Here is a 22254-nt window from a genome sequence, read left to right as displayed (position 1 = left end):
ACTTGTGGTTTGTGTAATAGTCATACAGGGTAGTACTGACTTGGAATTTCTTTTGCTACTTGATTAATTAATATACTTGATAATTGCCAGGTGAAAAAGATAATATTTAAAATCTTTTAAAATGTTGTTGTTAATCAGTGTTTATTTATCCAACATCCATTCCTCAGATACTGATTCTAAGCGTGCCCTCTTTAGGTGCTGGAGCAGTAAGCAAGTGGAAGTTTCACCCAGACTTGTTTTGTAGTTAATTCCAAATCCTAAACATAAGCTCAAAATGTAAATCCACTTCTGGTTCACCTTCTAACACAAGATAATAAAATAAAGTCTGTGTGGTGAATTAGAGGATGATAACTCACGTAAAACTGGAGGAAAACACTCAGCAATATATACCAGCTGCAACCTGAAATCAATGAGTCAGAAGGAGTGATCCTCTAAAATGCAGGAAATCAGGAAGTAACTTCACCCAAAGTTAATTTTGATTATAAAAGTATATGACTTAAGGTTATTATTCTTTGAAGTATAATTGAGATACGACACTAAATTATTTTCAGGTGTAAAACATAATGGTTTGATATTTGTATATAATTGCAAAATGGTCACAATAAGTCTAATTAACATCTGTCACCATATACAGTTATAAATATTTTTTGTGATGAGAAGTTTTAAGATTTACTCTCTTAGCACTTTTCAAATATGCAATACAGCATTATTAATAGTTGCTATGCTGTACATTACATCTTCATGACTTATGTATTTATAACTAGAATTTGCACCTTTTGACCCCCTTCACCCATTTTACCAATCCTCCAGTCCCCGCCTCTGGCAACCACCAATCTGTTCTCTGTAACTATGAGTTTGTTTTTGCTTTTGTTTTCAGATTCCACACACAAATGAGATCATACTCTCTTTCTCTGGCTTATTTCTCTTAGCATAATGCCCTGAAGTTTTATCCGTGTTGTCGCAAATGTCAAAATTTTATTAATTTTTATAGCTGAATAATATTCCTAAGTTTTTAAAAAGGGGGAAAAGTCTACAGATTAATAACAGTATGGACATGCTTTCACGGAAGTCTTTTTAAATTTATTTTGATTTTTAACTTACTCTACTCAATTATATCCTTCTCAGCACTTTCAGAACTTGTGGTAGATAGAACAAAGAAATTTGCATTTTTAACCAAAAAAAAATTATAAAATATGTATATTACATATGTATAATTACATTTTAACTATTTATGTAACTATACACAGTTTTTTATTTCTACATAAATGCAAAACATTTTATAAGAATTAAAAATTTATCATTAGTTATTTCAACACTAATCAAACAAAAGACTATAATAAATAATCACTGGTGACAGAGAAAAAAAGAATATGATTCTTTAGAGTGTTTCCATTATTTTACACTGAAAATATTGGTTTCTGATTACATTTACATAATTTATATTGTCTTTATTCTATATTTTACCTATGATAATTTTAAACCAACATACTAACAATAAGACTACCTAAATGAAACTTAAGACAGGTTTTTTTGTCTTTTTTTTTTGGCCATGCTGTGTAGCATGCGAGATCCTGGTTCCCCAGCCAAGATCCAGCCTGTGCCCCCTGTAGTGCAAGTGTGGAGTCCTAACCACGTGACCGCGAGGGAATTCCCTAAGAAAGGGTTTTTAATTTTTGTCTTTGGCTCTATTTGTCCTTATAGTTCACTAGACTGTAAAGTTCACAGACTGAGCATTCAAAATATTTTGAAGTAATTCTTTGACTTCGTGGTTTTGACAACTTGATATACAATTAAGTTCATTTCTTTAAGTTGCCTTTCAATTTTTAAAGATGGCTTTTTTGTCTTTAATTATATAAAATTACATAAAACATAAAAGATTTCAAAAGAAAAAAATAAGAAGGTGCATATACAAAGGTCTTTATTCATCCTGTATTCTCTGCCCTGTATCCCTCTCTCCTTCCTAAAAGCAATAATTTTTATTACATTTAATGTACACTTTCATTGTTCGATTTTGAAGATGAAAGCAATGAAATGTCTATCTATTAATATTTCTCTCCTTCCTTAGTTATATATTTTGTCTTCACTTTTATTTTTTCATCTAAAGTACATCCTCAAGATCATTCCATATTAGTACTGGGAGATATTCCTTGGTCCTTTTTACAGTTGCACATATTTTATGTTGTGGATTTACCTTAATATGTACAACCAGTGCTCTACATAGGGATATTTGATTACTTTTAGTCTTTTGCTAAAATGTCACAATATATAGCCTTAAGCATATTCTTTTGAACATATACATATTCACAAAGAGTGTCACTTCACATTACATATTATATGTTTTTAAGCTCTACTATGTATGCAGTTAGTTTAATAAAGTGCTACTGTCTCTTGCCCATTGTTAATATTCGGAAGTAAAATCATCTGAGAGAATACTTTCTAACCTGTCACGAACCCTAGGATTGAGAAGGAAGTTGGAACACACTGGGATCAAATCAAACCAAGAAAAAACTTCAAGTGGAGGGAATGGAAATTAGGCAAGTCCATAGGGGATGTGTTTTCAATAAAAAATGGCCAATTATGAAGAGTACATTTTGTTATTGTTTTCATTTGGTTTTTTCTTTGAAAGACATACTAAAGAGTCTGGAGCAAGGTCTTTGGAGAATTTGATTGGGAGGTAATTTACAGGTAAATTTAACATTCATCTCAAATAGAGAGTCTAGTTGAAACCAAAACGCATAAATTTATGCTTCAATAAGTCATTCTAACGCCCCCATTTCTGAAGCACCACAGAATAGATGAGGTGGCATATCTGGAGCTGCGTGAAGAACAAGGTAGGTGTATGGTACTGACAATGACACCAGGGAATCACGGGGGCTTGAAACACATGATTGAGCGGTTGATCATGGAACAAACTGAATAGAAATGAAGTGGACCACAAGGGGCTGGTGGGTAGTACACATCAAGAGATTCAGTGCCTCCGGGAAGGAAAAAACCACTCCATGATTAAACATACCTTTGAAAAGGACATTCTTCTCATCAAACTAAAACTACCATAAACGATCAATTTTACTTCTAAAGAAATTAGCGAAAGACTTACTACATGTCCAAACTGGAATGCCTTTTTTTAACAGACACAGCTTTATCATTGTTGTATGGGCACACAGTCACATGTGTTTTGTCATAAGAAATTTATCATGACAGTTGAAAGTCTGACATAGTTTCAAATTATGCACAGCTATATTCAGAGGTTAATCACTGTCCAATATGATATTATGCTCCATTGCTCCATATAGAGCTCTCCTCAGTTCAAGAGTCATGTTTGGACTCAAGCCCACTTCCCACTTCATCTTTCTATATTTAATATTTAATATCCATCAGGACACACTTCCTTATTTTCCTTTTTCCAGCCATCACAAGACTCTTTGACTATAATGATACGTCTTTTGGCTAATCAAAGTTTCACATTATTGCATATCCCAGGATTCAAACTATTCTCTTCCTTTTAATTATAATATTCATGATTCAAACAAAAAAAAAGTGGTGCTTTTCTGCTCTTCCATAACTTATCTCCCTTTTCTTCCTTGTCAAAATATAAGAATTTGTGCAGTAATATTAACTCCATAAAGACAGAAACTCTTTCTTAAGCCATGCTTCCTAAATTTCTATCCCTACTCCAGCACCTAATCCACAGTCAGATTCCTACATGCATTAACTATGTAGTAATGCATGTGGAAACAATGAAATAATACATAATACAGCTTATAACAAGGAGGTAAAAGACATATCCTAGAACTATAAAACATTGATAAAAGAAATTAAATACAATTCACAGAAATGGAAAGATATCCCATGCTCTTGGATTGAAGGAATTAATATTGTTAAAATGGTCACACTACCCAAAGCAATCTACAGATTTAATGCAATCCCTATCAAATTACCCACAACATTTTTCACAGAGCTAGAACAAATAACCCTAAATTTTATATGAAACCGTAAAATACCCAGAATTGCCAAAGCAATCCTAAGGAAAAAGAACAAAGCTAGAGGCATAACCCTCCCAGACTTCAGACAATACTACGAAGCTACAGTAATCAAAACAACACAGTATTGGCACAAAAACAGACAACCGATCAATGGAACAGAATAGAGAGCCCAGAAATAAACCCACATCCCTACAGTCAATTAACCTTCAACAAATGATGCAAGAATATACAATAGAAAAAAGACAGTCTCTTCAGCAAATGGTGTTGGGAAAGTTGGACAGCCTCATGTAAATCAATAAAGTTAGAACATACCCTCACAGCTTATGCAAAAATAAACTCAAAATGGCTTAAAGACTTAAATGTAAGACATGACACTATAAAATCCTAGAAGAGAACACATAGGCAAAACATTCTCTAACATAAATCATACCAATGTTTTCTTAGGTCAGTCTCCCAAGACAACAGAAATAAAAGCAAAAATAAACAAATGGGACTTAACCAAACTGATAAGATTTTGCACAACAAAGGAAACCATAAACAAAACAAAAAGACAGCTGTCACTTTGGTGTACCTCAAAAAAAAAAGACAACTGACAGAATGGGAGAAAGTATTTGCAAACCATGAGACCTACAAGGGCTTAATTTCCAAAATATACAAACAGCTCATACAAATAACAAAAACACAAACAACACAATCAAAACACAGACAGAAGAACTACATAAACATTTCTCTAAAGAAGACATACAGATGGCCAACAAGCACTTGAGAAGATGCTCAACACTGCTAATTATTAGAGAAATGCAAGTCAAAACCACAATGAGGTACCACCTCACACCAGTCAGAAAGGGCGGCCATCACTAAAAAATCTACAAATAACAAATGCTGGAGAGGATGTGGAGAAAAAGGGAACCCTCCTTTTGGAATGTAAATTGGTGCAGCCACTGTGGAAAATAGTAAGGAGGTTCTTTAAAAAACTAAAAATAGAGTTGCCATATGATCCAGCAATCCAACTCCTATATATCAGACAAAACTCTAATTCGAAAAGATACGTGCACCCCAATATTCATAGCAGCACTACTCACAATAGCCAAGACATGGAACCAACCTAAATGTCCAATGACAGATGAATGGATAAAGAAGATGTGGTACATATATACAATGGAATACTACTCAATACTACATAAAAAAGAATGAAATTATGCCATTTGCAGCAACATGGGTAGACCTAGAGATTATCATATTAAGTCAGTCAGAAAGAGAAAGACAAATACTATATAATATCACTTATATGTGGAATCTAAAACATGACACAAATGAACTTACCTATGAAACAGAAAGAGACTCACAGACATAGAACAAACTAATGGTTACCAAAGGGGAAAGGTGGGAGGGAGGGATAAATTAAGAGTTTGGGTATAGCAGATACAAACTACCAGATATAAAATAGATAAACAAGATCCTACTGTATAGCAGAGGGAACTATATACAACATCCTGTAATAAACCATAATGGAAAAGAAAAAAAAATAAAATAAAATAAATAAAATTGGAATAATAAAAAAGTAAAAAACAAATCTTTTAATCTTTGCTTGAAGGCTATGAAGAGGCAATAAAAGCTCAACATAAGAACGTTAAAGAATTTTTTGCTTTTGCTTTTGTTTTCACAACATGGAAGTTTCTCTTCTCACTGCCCAGAAGTTAATAACTCAGAATTAACGGAGGATATGGGGATACGTGTATAAATATAGCTGATTCGCTTAGTTGTACAGCTGAAACTGGCACAACAGCGTAAGGCTATTATACTCCAATAAATATTGAAAACAAAAATAGTAAGACAACTCCATGGTTACCATGGACCCAGATTCCTTCTACATTGCTGGTGTGCCATCTTCAATTTGTAGTTTAAATCTTATGGTTTAAAATGGCTGCTTGAGCTCCAGGTAGTATGTCCACATCCCAGCCAACAAAAAGAAAGGGAAAAAAAAAAGAGAGAAAGAGGGTATGTGTCCCCTTTAAAGGCCATATGACTTATATTCCACTGGCCAGAATTTAGCCACATCTAATAAAGAAAGCTTGAAAATGTCTTTTTTTTTCCAATTGACCATGTTCCCAATCTAAAATCTGTAGTTTTATGGACAATAAAACAGAAGAGAACAAACACCAGGGAATAAATAACTGTTTCTGCCACAGCTTCACAGAGGCTCAGACCAGAGAATACAGAATTTAACATTTTTCTTTCAATTCATGGATTAAGACGCTTAGCAGGAAGAATACAGATTAGGAAATGAAAAAAGCTGGGTTCAAATACCTCCTTTAGGGACTTCCCTGGTGGTCCAGTGGTTAAGACTCTGCACTTCCAATGCAAGGGGTGGAGGTTCGATCCCTGGTCAGGAAAAATATTAGAAAACATAAACAACAATAACAAAAACACTCCTTTACCATAGAGGGAACTTAACAATTAATATTCTTTCTAAGTAATTTGTCTATAGAGAGGAAGACTAATAATACTAAATGTTGAGTAATATTGTTTGTATCAAGTGAACTACATATCACCTTTCAGAAAGAGAAAAGCATATATGGAATCTAGAAAAATGATACAGATGAACCTATTTGCAGGACAGGAAGAGAGATGCAGACGTAGAGAACGGACATGTAAACATGGGGGGGGAGGCAGGTGGCGGGAAGGGGAGGGTGGGATGAATTAGGAGATTGGGAGTGACATATATGCACTGCCGTGAGTAGAACAGATAGCTAGTGGGAACATGCTATAAGGCACAGGGAGCTCAGCTAGGTGCTCTGTGACGACCTAGATGGGTGGGATGGGGGTGGGGAGGGAGGTCCAAGAGGGATGGGATATAGGTATACACATAGCTGATTCGCTTCACTGTACAGCAGAAACTAACACAACATCGTAAAGCAATTATACTACAATTAAAAAATGGTATTACTAATACTAGTATCATTAACTAAAAATTGCTTAAGTGATGAACAAAATATGGTAAGAATTAAAATATCAACATTATGAATAAACCTCTACACAGTTACATAGTGGATAATGCAGATAACACATTTCTGATGTTTTTTCTCGGGGTACCCAGAATTTCATCTTTTATCATTAAGCATCAATGAATAAACTTTCCCAAAAACATGGACCAGAGGGCTACCTTCAGAGTTTACCTGTTCAGTTGATTAAAGTGGCTGTTTTCCATGTTTGATTAAAACAATGATATGTTCATTCTAGGTCCTTATAGAACAGGTTTGAGCTTCCAAGCCTCTTGCTTATGTGTCTGCCATTTAGTATCTAATTCCATTAAAAAAATTTAGGCCATTTAAGTGTTAACCTGATTTTTCAAATGAGTGAACTAGAGCTGGGAGAGGCTAGTCAATTTTGTCAAATTCACAGAGATATTAAAATCATGGTTCAATACTCTTTTAAACCACACTGAATCCAAGAGTTTAGAATCCTTATATAAAAAGTAGTACAAAATTAATGCAAAGAGTACATATACGTCTACTGATGTTGTTCAAATGCCATGGTAAATTGTAGATTTGAGGATTCTAGAAAGAAGTAGTAAAACTGGGGAAAGAGATTATGTTTTGTCTATGATAACACGTATTATGCGTGATTATAACCAATAAATGTAACTAAAAACTCCATTACATGAATAGATGAGAAAAATACAAAAACAATGCAAAATGAATATATTGGGAAAGAGAAGACAAAATAGCTCAGCAGATGATGCATAGTTCATGTAACCTTTTGTTATGGGTAATTAGTTCAGTTTCGTTTATCAAATCAATATTAGTGGCATGTAAATAAGCGACTATGAAAATGTTTAGCAGGTGAAACCTCCCTTCAATGATTTCTCATTTACCATAACGTAAAATTCATAGGCACGAAATATAATCCTGAACATAATCACTATCCCATCTGCCTAGAGGTTTAAAAAAAAAAGTTGTGAGACCAAGAATAGAGAGAGCACAGTACATGCAAATAAATGCATCTTCGCGTAGATCCTAGTTTTTCTATGACTTTTAGCTCAATTGCTCATGCAGTTGCTTGGTTTTTCTTTTTTTTCCAAAGTTGATAAAGTCTCGTATTTGTAAAAATTTTTTAATTTTTATACAATTTTTAAAGGTTACTTTCCATTTACAGTTATCACAAAAATATTGGCTGTACTCCCTGTGGTGTGCAATACATCCCTGAGCCTAACTTCCACCCGGTGGTTTCTACCTCCCACTGCCCACTCTCATGTTGCCCCCCTGCCCCACTGGTAACCACTAGTTTGTTCTCTATATCTGTGAGTCTGCTTCTTTTACGTTATCACTAGTTTGTTATAACAGCTGCTTATTTTTAAGGAAACCTGGATTCCAGCCTCTAGCAGGTAATATTTATAATCCTAATATACTTTGGTTACCAAAGCCTCCTCTATTTCATTTCCTATACAATTATCAAGATGAGCTTTCTAAGATAGAAAATCTAATAACATGTTTTTTATATTTGGAAATTGTTCAATATGAACTCATGGTTTGCACAATTAAATTCAAACAGATTATCGTAGTGTTTATTACATTTGTACTCTGGTCCCTGCTTATGACTCGAGGTTTATGTTTCTTACTCTCTTTCTCCTATCCCATGTATCTACTCATTTTTGTTTCCTTTGTTCTTTCAACAACTTATACATCAGGTACCTGATGCCAGACAGTGTTTCATGTATTTGAGATATGCAAGTGAACACAGATACCTGTCCTCATGGAGCTTATAGTCTCTTGCCTGAGTCACGGAAAGGTTCAGATAATTGACCATGGGGATAATAATGGCAGTGCCTTCATTTGTGTACTATCGCATTTATCAAGTACTCTCTTATAGACCATTTCATCTGATCATCACTTGAACTCTCCGCTGCAAACTTTTCAAACTTCGGACCTTTGAATATGTTATCTCCTATGTCTAAAACGGGTTTACTTCTCCCACTTCTCACCCCAGTTTTCCTAGCTAACTCCTAGTGTTCTTTAAGACTTGGCTCAATTGTAACTTCATTGAGTCAGGACTGCTTGACTGACCCCAAACCCTTCTCTTCAAGATTGGCTGGGGTATTTCTCCATTACACTGCTACAACATAAATCAAACACTACATGTTTTATAAGATAATTTTGGATATTAACTTATAGTTTATTTGTATATGACTTGCTATGATTTGGTTCTGGTGACCTAATTGTTCAATGATATACAAATACTCAGTAAATATAAATCTTTCTTGCTTTTTAGATCAAGAACATAACTTTACCAGAAAATTTCTTTCAATGTGTGCCAAGCAATGCTATGCTCTTTTTGTTAATGTGCTTGTGTTGCTACAAAAATTGCTAAGAGATCTGTTTTGAATGTTTAAATTTCCTCAAAGGTGCATCAGAGGTTATGCACTGCTTGACTAATGACTCAAATGACACTTAATAGTAAGGAAGTGTGTATGCATATGTTTTAAATATATGTGTGCATGTCTAATGATTTTTTTGAATAACAAGTTCATATGTAACATAAACAATCATCAGACCTGATCTTAGAATGGAAAAGAGGGGCTTCATGTTTGGCACAAGGCTATATACAGACAAAAGAGCATATTTATTAAATATTGAATCATAACCATAGACATGGGACAAATGAGTTACCATAACAGGTTTTGGGGGGAAATCTCTGAGAGTTTGAGAATGAGTAAATAAATGTAAATTTTAAATATTAACACCATAAATTGATATAAAGTACAAGTTACCTAATGGTGAAGACATCCAAAAAAGAAGATTTTCTATAAATTCTAGAGTGATTGTGTTACATTGATGCTATAGACTGAATGCTTATGTCCCTCCAAAATTCGTATGTTAAAACCTCATCTCCAATATGATGGGATTTGGAGGAGGGACCTTCGAGAGACCTTTGAGGTCATGGGGGTGACATCCTCATGGATGGGATTAGTACCCTTATAGAAGAGGCATCCAGAGAGCTCCTTTGCCCTCTTCTGCCATGTGAGGACACAGTGAAAATATGACTGCCTATGAACGAGGAAGTGGGTCCTCACCAGACCCCGTCAAATCTGCCATCGCCTTGATCCTGGACTTCCAAGCCCCCAGAGCTGTGAGAAATAAGTTTCTGTTGTTTATAAGCCACCTAGTCTAGGTTGAACGGACTAAGATGATTGACGAGAAAAAATAGAGAGTATGGTGCCTAGGATGTGTTTAATCCACAAAAGTATAGTATAAACTGGAAGATTATGGGGTTATTTAATGCAACTGCATATTTGTTAATGTTCCTTATTCTTGACTTCCTGGAGTTGTAATTCATAGTCTTTCAGAAATGTGGCTCCTCTCACTTCTCCCTTGTCTGCTGACTCTCTCATTTGGCTTCATTCTCAATACGACTCCAAAACAGGACGAGTTTCATCAGAAGAGATCTCTAATATAACTGATAACTGCGGATCAAATACTATTAAGTGCTTCATGCATATCAAGACCACCTTTTAAAAACAAAGCCCTGTGAACAATACCAACATGAGCAGCAACATTCTTCCAGGAGGGAATTTCAAGCTTCTATTTCACGACTTGCTTTTATGGGTTTAAGCACAAGCTTGACATTATGTGAATGCAGTTTGCTGTGTTTAATTACTATCATTATTATTATTATAGATACAGCAGTAATTATCTCTTCTTACTGTCTCATTATGTTTTGATCAATTCACATAATAAAAGTTTACTGTAAATATAAGGTTAGGTAACATTCAGAAAAACATGTAATTATGGAATATATAATCATATACAATCTAACAGCTGATCATTTCCCAACAGTTCCAACAATTAAATGTTTGGAAAGTAAAGAATTAGCTGCTTTTAATAACATAGGTGCAGATCTACAGGCAATGGCTACGAAGGCTTTATTTGTTGACCTAAAATTACTTTACTTCTGTTATATTAATAACATCTAGGTTTCTCAAAAACCTGCTGGCAAAAAAATCTTTCCAGCTTTATTAATGATTCATATGGTAGTTTCTGAAGAGACAAGTCCCACAGAGAAGGAGCACTTGATTAATGACCTGGAAACACTTTTCCTTTTCAGCTGATTAAATAAAATTGACTGGATTTTTACATTTTTATAATAAAATGACCCGCAGGGCTGAGATGACACAGTGAAAGCAGCATGTTCACTCTTCAGCAGATTTTTATTTTGTCACTTGTAAAAATGAAAGGGCTAACCACCCAAGCAGAAAAACGCACTTCATCATTGTCCATGGTTGCCATGCTGACAAACACTGCATACAAATATAAAACATGGAGGAAAATAGATAGTCTTTATATTCAGCATGATTTCATCTAATGGTGACTAAAGTCTTGTCGTTCCTGGGCCTACAAACTGTGTTATTAAATTATTATTTAAAAATGAAAAACCTAGGATTAAAAAAAAACAACAACAAAAACTCCTAACCTTTACCTGCAATCTTTTAAGGCCTTCCATATGTAGAATTATTGGATGTCATTACTGTAATCTTTTTTGCTTCTGGGCCAAGGGATTCTCTTTGGAGACCAAAGTTCTCTTCTTACTTTCACACCAACAGGCTCACAGACAGCCCCAGGCAAAACTGTGAAGTAAGAAAAATTGTTTTTTCTTGCATTTCCCACAGCACCGTCTTTCTTTCTCTCTCTGGATCCTTTTCAGAGTACCCTTGAGGCAGGATCTGACCTCCCAAACTTAGTATCCTTTTGCTGTTTCTTTGCTCCCTAAATCCTTGCTTTGTTCCCTATACTTCTCTGCTCCCTCAAAGTGGTACCTCTGTTATTCCCCACCTCCCTCTTCCAGACTGTGGCAATCTATATTCATTCTTTGAAGTACACAAGTTCCAGGCCCATTGCCTTAGGTGATTTCAAAAAGAACCCCTCCCTGGCTATTAACTTGACAAAGGGGGAAGGCCAGGGGAAACTCTTCTGGGGGAATTATCTTTTAGACCAGAAGTTACTAAATAGTGGCCAAAGATATGCTCTGTTTGGCCTAACAATGAAATCCAAGATTTATGTGTAAATAAATTCTGGGTACTTTTGAAAACTCCAAAAATTTTCAGCACCAGGCTAGCTTTCCCACATGGCAATAGTCATGTGAAGCTGCCTGAAGTGGGCTGGCTGTCTCAGATGGGATGCAGGCTCACCACATCTTCCCTTCTCCCTAGTGCCCTGGACACTGAGGTCTAGCATCCTTCACCTTATCTCTTTACTTCCATCCTACTCCTCTCATTGATATTACATGCCCACCCTTTGTAAGCCTTTGAATTTGTGAGTCCTAACCAAGATCCAGCGATTCTTCCTAATCTCCAAAATGATAACGATATTTTGCAGTTTTATCTTTCTCTCTTCCTAAAAAAAAAAATGTAATTACCCATGCCATTTAACCCATTGAAACAATAGCCATGGGATCATTTCCAGCTAATAGGACAGGCTGCACTGTGGAAGGTTAATGTGCTATTTGACGGCAAACATTAGTTGTCTGTCTACAGTAATACTCTGTCCTCTTAATTGGCCTGATAGTCTTGAAATTCAAATCAGTCATGAAAGTAAGTGGGTCTTTTGAATTTTAAAGTTATTAAACTCAGAGAAGATTAGCATTAAATAATATACTTCATTTTCTATTCATTTGTGAAGTTTCATGATAGCAACGCAAGTATTGGTGTATTTTCACGAGAAGAAAGGAAAACAATCACTGAGAAATATCACTTGACCTTGAGTTGGATAAATGCTGTTCAATAAAAGCCACCAAACTATGGTATTAAATTACTCTTACTACTTCTCTTGAGTATCTTGATCAATTTCTTAACGAACCCTTAAGAAGTTTTGAGGTGGTCATACAGGAGTTGAGTAGAAAGGGCTATATTCTTGTTCTTATATCTTTATGGTTTACAATGATAAATAAATAACTTGGTCAATTCAGTTTTATGATGTAAAATTAACAATACTATCGACACTTTGTAATGTAATGATACATCTCTATGTGATATATCTCTAGTATTTACTACTTTCAGTGCATTTTGCCATGCATTAATTCCCACATCAGCATGAATGGAAAAGAATGTAAGTCCTGTGATGGTAAGTATTTGCCTGCTTTGCAACCACTGTACATCCAGCCTTAGAACCACAGTAACAAACAGTCAACACTCAATAAGCATTTGTTACTTACTGAAGCTAGTGGCTGGATTTAAAGTGAATCTCCAGACTCTTCAATCATGAAGCATTTATATGGTCACTAGAAAATTTTAAGCAAAATGATTATTTTTGCCCTTTCCAATTCAATATTTATCCGATTTGGTACGACTGGGCGAAAATCGAAATTACTTCTGGAAGAACAATTAATTATCCTGTGCCTAGATTTGTGAGTGTTCAATATTATGTTCAATTCAAGAAATCTACCAAAATCGTCGTCTAGAACTCTCACAAGTACCTTAGTGGTACAAAGAAGTATATTAACATCGGCTCATGAGGAACTAATCATATTGATAGACTTATTTTACCTTCCCTTTATTTAGATCATTTGATAATTATTAAACTCCAATATAGAAAGCAATTTATGTAACTGGCCTTCATGCTACATTCTTACTTCCCCACAATCCTTTCTCTGTATAGCACTGGTATATATGTAACATTTCATATTTATTAAACATATATACACAAATACACACCCACACATGAATAGGGGTGTGTGTGTGTGTATTCCTTATATAAGGTTGCTTCTAAATCTTCACAGGGTAATTAAAGACATTTCTATTCATTGCAATATCAGTTAGATGTTTTGAGTTACAAAATGGTTTTAGCTTTGAAGTTAAAGGTCAACCTCAGGGCGAGGAGCACTTTCCTGTGAAGCTGGAAATATAAAGAAGTGTGAATAAAACTGTTCATGACCCTCTGAGTCTCTGTGAGCCAGGACTTAAGCAAGAATTTGAAAGATGTCAAATGCATACTCACTTCAACAGGCCATTACAAATGCCACACAGCTCTCCATAGCATGCAGTCAGGCTGGTGACACGGGACACGTGGTGGGTGCCTGCAGCAAACCATGAGATAATTGCATTTACATGGGGCTCTCTGAGGAGTGCAAAGCCCTTGATGGATTTCTTTTTGAATCAATTTGTGTAATTCCCAGTTGTGTTCTGCTGAATTAGAAAGGGACAGATCATACCCTAAGTTTTATAGATAGAAAAATGAGGCTAAAGGAAAGATAGGTATCTGACCAAAAGCCCCAAAAAACACTTTTAGAACTGTCCGTTTTACAGGACATTTTCATGCCGTTGCTCTTTTGCTCTTTAATCGAGAGCACACCGCCACCGTACAGACACTGAGGGAGGCCTCGGAAAACAATTTCATGCAGCTTTCACTTTCAGGTTTATAGGCTCTCAGAAAAAGTTCAGGAGTTCAATTTGATGACATAAGAAGTTCAAAGGTTCACAGTCTATCAGTGAAAGTAATACCATGAAATTAAAACATGTAGATTATTTTTCCCTTTCACATGCTAAGTAACATTTCTGTTTTTAGATGAACAGAAATTTCAGGAAGAACTCTGCGTTATAGGAAGTTTTCAAAGGGAGAATGAAAATGGGGGGAAAAAGTGGGGAAAATGAGAAATTCTCAGTAGCGTAGGGAAGCAAAAATACCAGGATTCCAGTTTCCTCTGAAGGTGAATCTTAAAGAACACGGCCAGCACAGGGAACTCAGGATTCAGCTTTCTGAGTTCCCTTTGCTGAAGAAAACTCTCCCTCCCGTGAGAAGGCCGCTCTTTCTCCCAAATGATGTTGATGGTGTTTCTGTTTTCACAAGTCAAAATTAAGTTTTGCACACTTCTAGGTATGTAGTCACAGCTCTTTGGAATCCCTTGTGCTAGCACTGGCAAAACAGAGTCAAGGGAATGGAATTTGCCGGTTAACTTCACTTTCATACTTTTAAAATACTAAAAGCCTCCATAATATTCACTTGTTAAACTTTGTGGAGCAATTTTTTACCAAATTTTAAAAGTAGGAAACGATTCCTAATAAATTAGAATCTAATAACTGATGATGCTTTTAACTTTAGAAATATAATGTGGGTATGTATTGGAGTGAAACTTAGGTTTATTTACCAATGCAGTAATACATAAATTTCAATTTTTAAAACAAAATATTCTTTTCTTACTAGCTATTATTTTTAACAGAAAATGCTCCATTTCCGTAGTATCTAGATTCCTGATTTTTTAAAGTCAGAATACAAGATGAAGAGTATTGCACAGGTCCCAGATCTTGATGGTGAACCACTATACAGGCGGTGAGGAAGGACTCTAACTCACTGGGACCTGCAGCGGGCTGCGAGCCTGGGTTGATACCGAAATGATTTTGCACAGTCATAGTCTACTTACGCAACTAGAGATGTTCTCCTTTAAATCCTCATTCACAATTACAGAAGGTGGGGCTTCGCTGCCCAGGGCAGGCTTTTGTGAAATATGGATGGGTTCTATGACTTCCTTGACAGTACACACAAAATCTCGTGTATCTGTGTGTTGTGCGTGCGCGCGCGCGCGCACACACACACACACACACACAATTTTCACTGGGGAAAGAGAATACATAGCTTTCCTCGAGATTTTCCAGAAAATCTGTATTGAAACAAAAGGAAAGCCAAGTGTGTGTATCTGCCTGGAGGCAGTGTGGTCTAGCAGAGCTGAGCTCCATGGAGGGCTGGAGAGACGTGTGCCCTAGTCCAGTCTATCACGAAGCAATTGTTGGACCTCAGGCAAGGTCCCTAATCTCTTCATGTCTCAGTTTTCTCAGCCATGAAGTGGGGGAAATAATACCCTGCACCTGCCTTTCTGGGTTCATAGGGCTAGGGTGAGGATCAAATAAGGATTTGCAAGGAAACCCTCTGCAATAAAGCATTTCACAAACGCACGGCTTATGGGGATCCACCCCTTCTGTTCTCCCATCCCTTCTGCTCTTCCGTATACCACCCCCCGCTCGTCTTTACCCCCTCATAAATCCACTGTGAGAGTTCAGCCCTTGCTTACAGAGAATTCCCCATCTAACACTAAATAACACAGCCCTCGTGTGCTAAACTCAGTATTTTACGCAATTGCACATTTCTGAAGTATGAAAAATATTATAAAGTCTGTCCTCACGATATATTCCCACCGCTTTTTTATTTAGTAAACGACCACTCAGGTCATTTCCTGGGTAGATTCTTTCCTTCAAGGCCACCTGAGGTCCCTCTCTTTATGCTTCCTCGAGCTCTAGTCAAGGTCCATCTTGAGTTGTAATGTGCTTCTTTATTTACTGGACCGTCTGCCTCACTAAACTGTCAGCACCTTCTCTTCATTATTCTTTGAATAAATCCTCAAACATTGCACAAGGCCACTCACATAGTAAGCACATGATAAAGTAGTTGTTGAATAAGAAAACTGACAAACTGCATTTTTATGGAAAAATCTACATAAATTATGTGCAGTTTCCTCAGAAAGTGCTAAAAGTTTCTGGAGTTTTGCTGTGTGAGGTACAACACATATGCTACCAAAGGGTTAGTTTTTCCAGGAGAGGACATCTATGTGCCTTATTTTTACTATATTTTAGTATCTTTTGTAGCCTATTGTTCAGTGTCTTTATTCTTCATTAAAAACAGTTCCTTAAACTTGCCAGGCTCACCTTATTTCTCAATGGAAATAAGAAGTTTATGTCTATTTCCATATATATGTTACTTCTGTTTGAAAATATTGTTTACCCCTCGTGTCAAAGCACCCATTGTCCCCATTATATACAAATATACATTCAAATTTAAATAAAAACAAATTCAAGATTTTTATCAAAAATTTTTAAACTATAACAAAATGCAGATCACTCATCTTGATAATTTAACCTACCTAAAATTGTCTGGTGTGGCCTAATCTTTATGCTCTTCTCTCCCAGGAATCTTTGTACCATCAAGAGGAAATAAAGAGGGGCTTCCTAGGTGGCACAGTGGTTGAGAATCCGCCTGCCAATACAGGGAACATGGGTTCAATCCCTGCTCCAGGAAGATCCCACATGCCACGGAGCAACTAAGCCCGTATGCCACAACCACTGAGCCTGCGCTTTAGAGCCTGTGAGCCACAACTTGAGCCCACGTGCTGCAACTACTGAAGCCCATGCACTAGAGCCCATGCTCCGCAACAAGAGAAGCCACAGCAATGAGGAGCCCGCGCACCACAACGAAGAGTAGCAACTAAAGAAAGTCCATGCACAGCAAAAAAAAAAAGAGACCCAACACAGCCAATTAAATAAATAAATAAATATTTTTTTAAAAAAGAGGAAATAAAGAGTAAAATGTGCCTCAGGTAGCAGCTTGCAGCACCAAAAGCAACCCTTCATCTTCTCACCCTTAATCGTATGCTGATTATAGCCTAATTCAGGCTCCTCTACTACTAGTCTTCCAAAGACCAATGAGGAAAAAATGGTCAGTCCCTCTAGCAAGGATAGACTGGCTAAAAATATTCACATGGAATTTGCACTGTTCATGGTTTAGACTTCAGGACCCTAGTAAGTTGTATCATCCCCTCGACACACACACACCCCACTTACCACACTGTTCTTATTTACTAATCAGCAGAATGTTCCAGGTACTCTCCTGAGGTCTAATCCTCCACACTTAAGCTTCCTTTTGATAATGCCCCACAATCTTATTACTAGGATATATAAAAATAGCTGTTTTGAGCATCTGAGCTTAAGAGTAAGGAGAAACAAATCATATCTATTTGCATGTTGCTATAGTATTAGATATAGAGTTGTAAGCTATAGTCTTATAAAAGGCTTCGCACTTCCTATTTGTTCCTTATTTTACTGAATTGAGCATGCCTGGCTTTTATAAAGAATTCCATTTTTTAAAAAACTCATCATGACTCACACCTTTGCTTTGAGGAGAGAGAATACTCCCAAGGAAACAACTGCTCAACTTTGTGGAGTGTGACCCCTTTCGTTATTTCTGATTTTGAAGATAGAGCCACCCCAAGGACACCAGATAGCAAAGCAGAGAATGAAAATAAATCCCAGGGCTTAAAGCCAGTAAGAACAGTGGGAGGTCACATAAATAAATAAACTTAATACAAGAGAGTATATTGGGGTTGTGATGATAAAAATATAAATCCATCACTTTATGTCATACGTGACTACATTCCACTTCTTTCCTACGGTGTTAGCAAGAATGCTTATTAATCTATGTGTCTAAACTTTTCTCTCAAGAAGGTAAGACATCTCTACTCCTAAAGTTTACCCTCCATGTTCTGTCTCTAACTATCCCAATACCAAGTGCCCCTAAACACTCTGAAGTTTCACCCACACAATGGGCTGTTCTTGTCTCCAGCGTCTGATGTCTCTGCTCAAACTGCATTGCGTGCTGCCGTGTGGAATAACAAGAATCTCTCCCCAACACCCCATTACTTAGTATGAAGACAATCTCAATATGACCAATCTAAGCATATGTAGGAGCTAGAATTCATAAGTACTCTAATTTGTTGCAGAAATATTAACACCTGATATTACTAATTAAAAATTATAATAGTAAACATAACTTTTTTCTAAATTCTATTGAGGTTGATCAGAAGAACATCTTAATTAAAAAATCATTTAGGGCACTTTCATGTACATAGTGATGCTATTTTTTTTTTCAAAATTAGTTTATAAACTTCTGCAGAACACAGAACATTTGAAGAACTCTGACAATTTCAGAACTGTATGTTTTCTACCCTTGTCTTTCTGTATGGTATATTCATGTATCCTCTTCAGCCTAGAAGTGCTGAGTTTCCTTTTTTTTCAAAAAATTTTTTTATTAGTTATCTATTTTATACATATTAGCATATATATATATATATGTCAACCCTAATCTCCCAATTCAGCCCACCACCAGCCCCATCAGCTTTCCCCGCCTTGGTGTCCATATGTTTCATCTCTACATCTGTGTCTCTATTTCTGCCTCGCAAACTGGTTCATCTGTATCATTTTTCTAGATTCCACATATATGTGCTAATATACGATATTTGTTTTACTGAGTTACTTCACTCTGTATGACAGTCTCTAGGTCCATCCACATCTCTACAAATGACCCAATTTCATTCCTTTTTATGGCTGACTAATATTCCACTGTGTATACATACCACATCTTCTTTATCCATTCATCTGTCGAGGGACACTTAAGTTCCTTCCATGACCTGGCTATTATAAATGCTGCTGCAATGAACATTGGGATGCATGTGTCTTTTTGAATTATGGTTTCCTCTAGGTATATGCCCAGAAGTGCTGCGTTTTCAAACCAAGCAACAAACAAAAACTCTTCTGGTAACTTTTATCTCAAATATTATTTTATATCTTACGAGAAGAAAGGTTAGAAAGATAAGAGCAGTAAATTGTGAGTGACCTTAAAATGTTGGCAAATATGATTAGAATTTATCTTACCTAGAACAAAGACCTACTTCTCTTCGTTCATTCAGAAATATGTAACAAATATCTACCACAAAAGCAGATATAATCCCTTCCTCCTAGGAGCCTGCAATCTAATGATAGGTAAAATAATCACATAAATAAATATAAAGTTATAATTATGACAAATAAAGAAGGGGTAATTAGTTATATAAGAGCAAATAATAAAAATTTGAAGGTTGAATAAAGTATCCTAACAAATTAACATTTGAGATGATATGTGAAGGATGACCAATATTTATGTAAATAAAGAAGGGACAAAGGAAAGTTCATAAGGGCCTGAAAGAAGATCCTTTCAGAAAGAAGAAACAGAGCTAGAGAAGACAGACCAGAGAGAAACATGATTCAAGACGACTTAGGGGAAAAAAAGATACAGGCCTTATAGCTAGCGTCTTGTAGGAAATTCAGGAACTTGGTGTTTATTCCAAGAGCTGTAGAAACCATTGAAAAACTTTAAGAAACAGGGAAAGGGGAGGGAGTACTAGAGGGGAGGCATAAGATAACCATCTGATTAGATTGGCACTTTTGAAAAGATTCTTCTAGATATATGTAAAGAGCAGATTTAAGAGATGAAAAGCAAGGGTAGGTGAGGTAGACCAGTTACCTGGCTTTTGCAGTATCTAAAACAGGAATGACTGCAGTATTTATTAGCATAGATGCAGTAAAATTGGGAAGAAATGAATAGATTTATGAGACACAGGAGACAAAGCCAACAGGTCTTGGAAATGGATTAGTTTTAAGGGGGTGTTTAAAAAAGATTCAGGTCTCTGACTTAAGCAGTCATATTTGAGTTCTATTTCCTAAGACTGAAAACATTGGAAGAGAAACCAAATTTCAGGAGAAAGACCATGAGTTAGAACCTATCAAGTGTGAGTTTTAAGGACGACTGAGAGTACTAGTAGCATAAAAATAATGGTCTTTTATGAAGATTAATTAAGCATTAATAGGTTTGCAGGGTGAATTGGGTATAGTAATAATGGAAACCATAAAAGTAGATGGAAGGCTACTATAATAATCTATGTATAAGATATCAAACAGAAAGAAAAAACTAAATAAGTAAAAATAACAAAAATTTTTTTTCATTAGAAATTAAAATGTGAATGCATTTAATAGATGATTTGCAAAGAGAAAGAGAGAAAGGACTATTTAGACAAAGATCGATTGGAAATTAACTCTTCCTTTTCCTTGGGAATAGGATCATCTTATGGGAGAAACGAAACTCTAAAGTGCTTTATTGGATGATAGCCAATTTAAACTTTAGCAAATTAAACATAAAGAATATTTTAAGCACAGGGTGTGGTTTGAAGGTTAAGACAGAGAAACATTTCACCAAGGCAGTAAAGTTTGTTTCTGCTGCCTCTGCTTCCCAGGTTATCCCCTTGCTCATCTCTCCCATTCTCTTCTTCTCCCCTCCCCTCACCAGTCGCTGCCAGCAGACTACTGATGTTTTATAGCTAAATATAAAGTCATGGAGATGGAAACAAACCAAATGTGTTTATGTAGTGTATCCAGTAAAGATCTACTAAATATTTGCTATTATGTGAAATTAGCACTATATTTTTAAATTAAAACAAATGATTTCTGGGAAATTTGCAGGAAAGGTATTCCTCTCTGATTAAAAAAAAAAAAGATATAAAAGCATGCCTTTTTCTGAGTTTTATGGGTACATATGAAATAGTTATGCCAATAACTATGGCAGCCACCTTGTCATGTAGGGTAAGCCTGTGGTCAAATCCAGAATGCTGAATATGACAGAGGAAAGACTGAAAGAAAGCAGGTGCATAACAACATAAGATTGAATTTTTAAACAGTGCAATCCTCTAATCTCCAAATTACTTGTTTTGTGGGAAAATAAGTTTCCTTATTTAGTTGCTACTTCCAAAAGTAGCCTGATACAACTTGACTCAGATAAAAGCTAATTTTGTTCCCTTGCTACAAACCTCAACCTTTTCATAGGAATATGTTTATCAATTGACTAACTTTAGATTAACAACCTAAATGAGATACATTCTTAAAAAAATAGCTGTCTTTAATCCATATAGGATTTTTGCTTGATTTACAAGAGAAGAATATGAACATACATAGAAGGCATATTACAAAATCATAACATAGAATAAACACAATAAATGAATTTAATAACATAAACTCAGTTACTAATCTCTTGTGAATTATCATTTCAAAACATACATCTAGGTGGCATATCTGTATCTACGTCTATGTATTATATTTGTTTTAGCAATGACGGTATGGATGATTTATTTCAATTACAATGAATTAGTATCTTAAAGTCTAGTTACTGGTAAATATCTTAAAGTCTAGTTACTGGTAACACTATTAATGAAAATATGCTTCACTACACATTTTAAGTTTAACAAAACATCCAGAAAAGGCTGAATTTAAAAATAAATGACTTATAATTTAAAAAATTAAACAAGAACCAGTTGAAGGTGAAACTCAGCTCAAAACAAAATGAAACAGAGATTTGAGCAAATGAATAGCAATTACAGATGAAATGATCTACAAGGTAAAGATGGGACCACAGAAAGCTGAAGCCACTTTCAGCCAGATTTATACCATGCAGCTTAGCATGCTTATCTACATTAACACATGAACATCTGCAACTGATTTTTATCACAAAAACACTAACTCTGAACCTGAATTAAGCAAAATGTTATCACCCACCCCCCTCCGCCGCAAGAAAAAGAATTCTACTTATCTCATAGTAGTCCTATGTTAAAGAAAATTACACTCAATTATTATGTTTTTTTTATTTCTTCAATAAAATAT

General features: G+C 35.6%; 1 long non-coding RNA gene across 1 annotated transcript in view; it reads right to left on the bottom strand.

Moving 5' to 3' along the window:
• Positions 1 to 14758, bottom strand: part of LOC130857911 (uncharacterized) — a 47074-nt gene extending 32316 nt beyond the window's left edge. Inside the window, exons 1-4 of the long non-coding RNA XR_009054912.1 lie at positions 14656 to 14758; positions 13970 to 14048; positions 11457 to 11604; positions 6291 to 6365 (exon numbers count right to left, since the gene is read on the bottom strand). This is a non-coding gene — a long non-coding RNA (uncharacterized LOC130857911). The remainder of the gene's footprint in view (positions 1 to 6290; positions 6366 to 11456; positions 11605 to 13969; positions 14049 to 14655) is intronic.
• Between the last annotated feature and the right edge of the window lie 7496 nt (positions 14759 to 22254).

Source organism: Hippopotamus amphibius, chromosome 1 (genome assembly GCF_030028045.1).
Source record: "Hippopotamus amphibius kiboko isolate mHipAmp2 chromosome 1, mHipAmp2.hap2, whole genome shotgun sequence".
Classification (NCBI taxonomy): domain Eukaryota; kingdom Metazoa; phylum Chordata; class Mammalia; order Artiodactyla; family Hippopotamidae; genus Hippopotamus; species Hippopotamus amphibius.
This window is presented reverse-complemented; position numbering and strand designations above follow the sequence as displayed.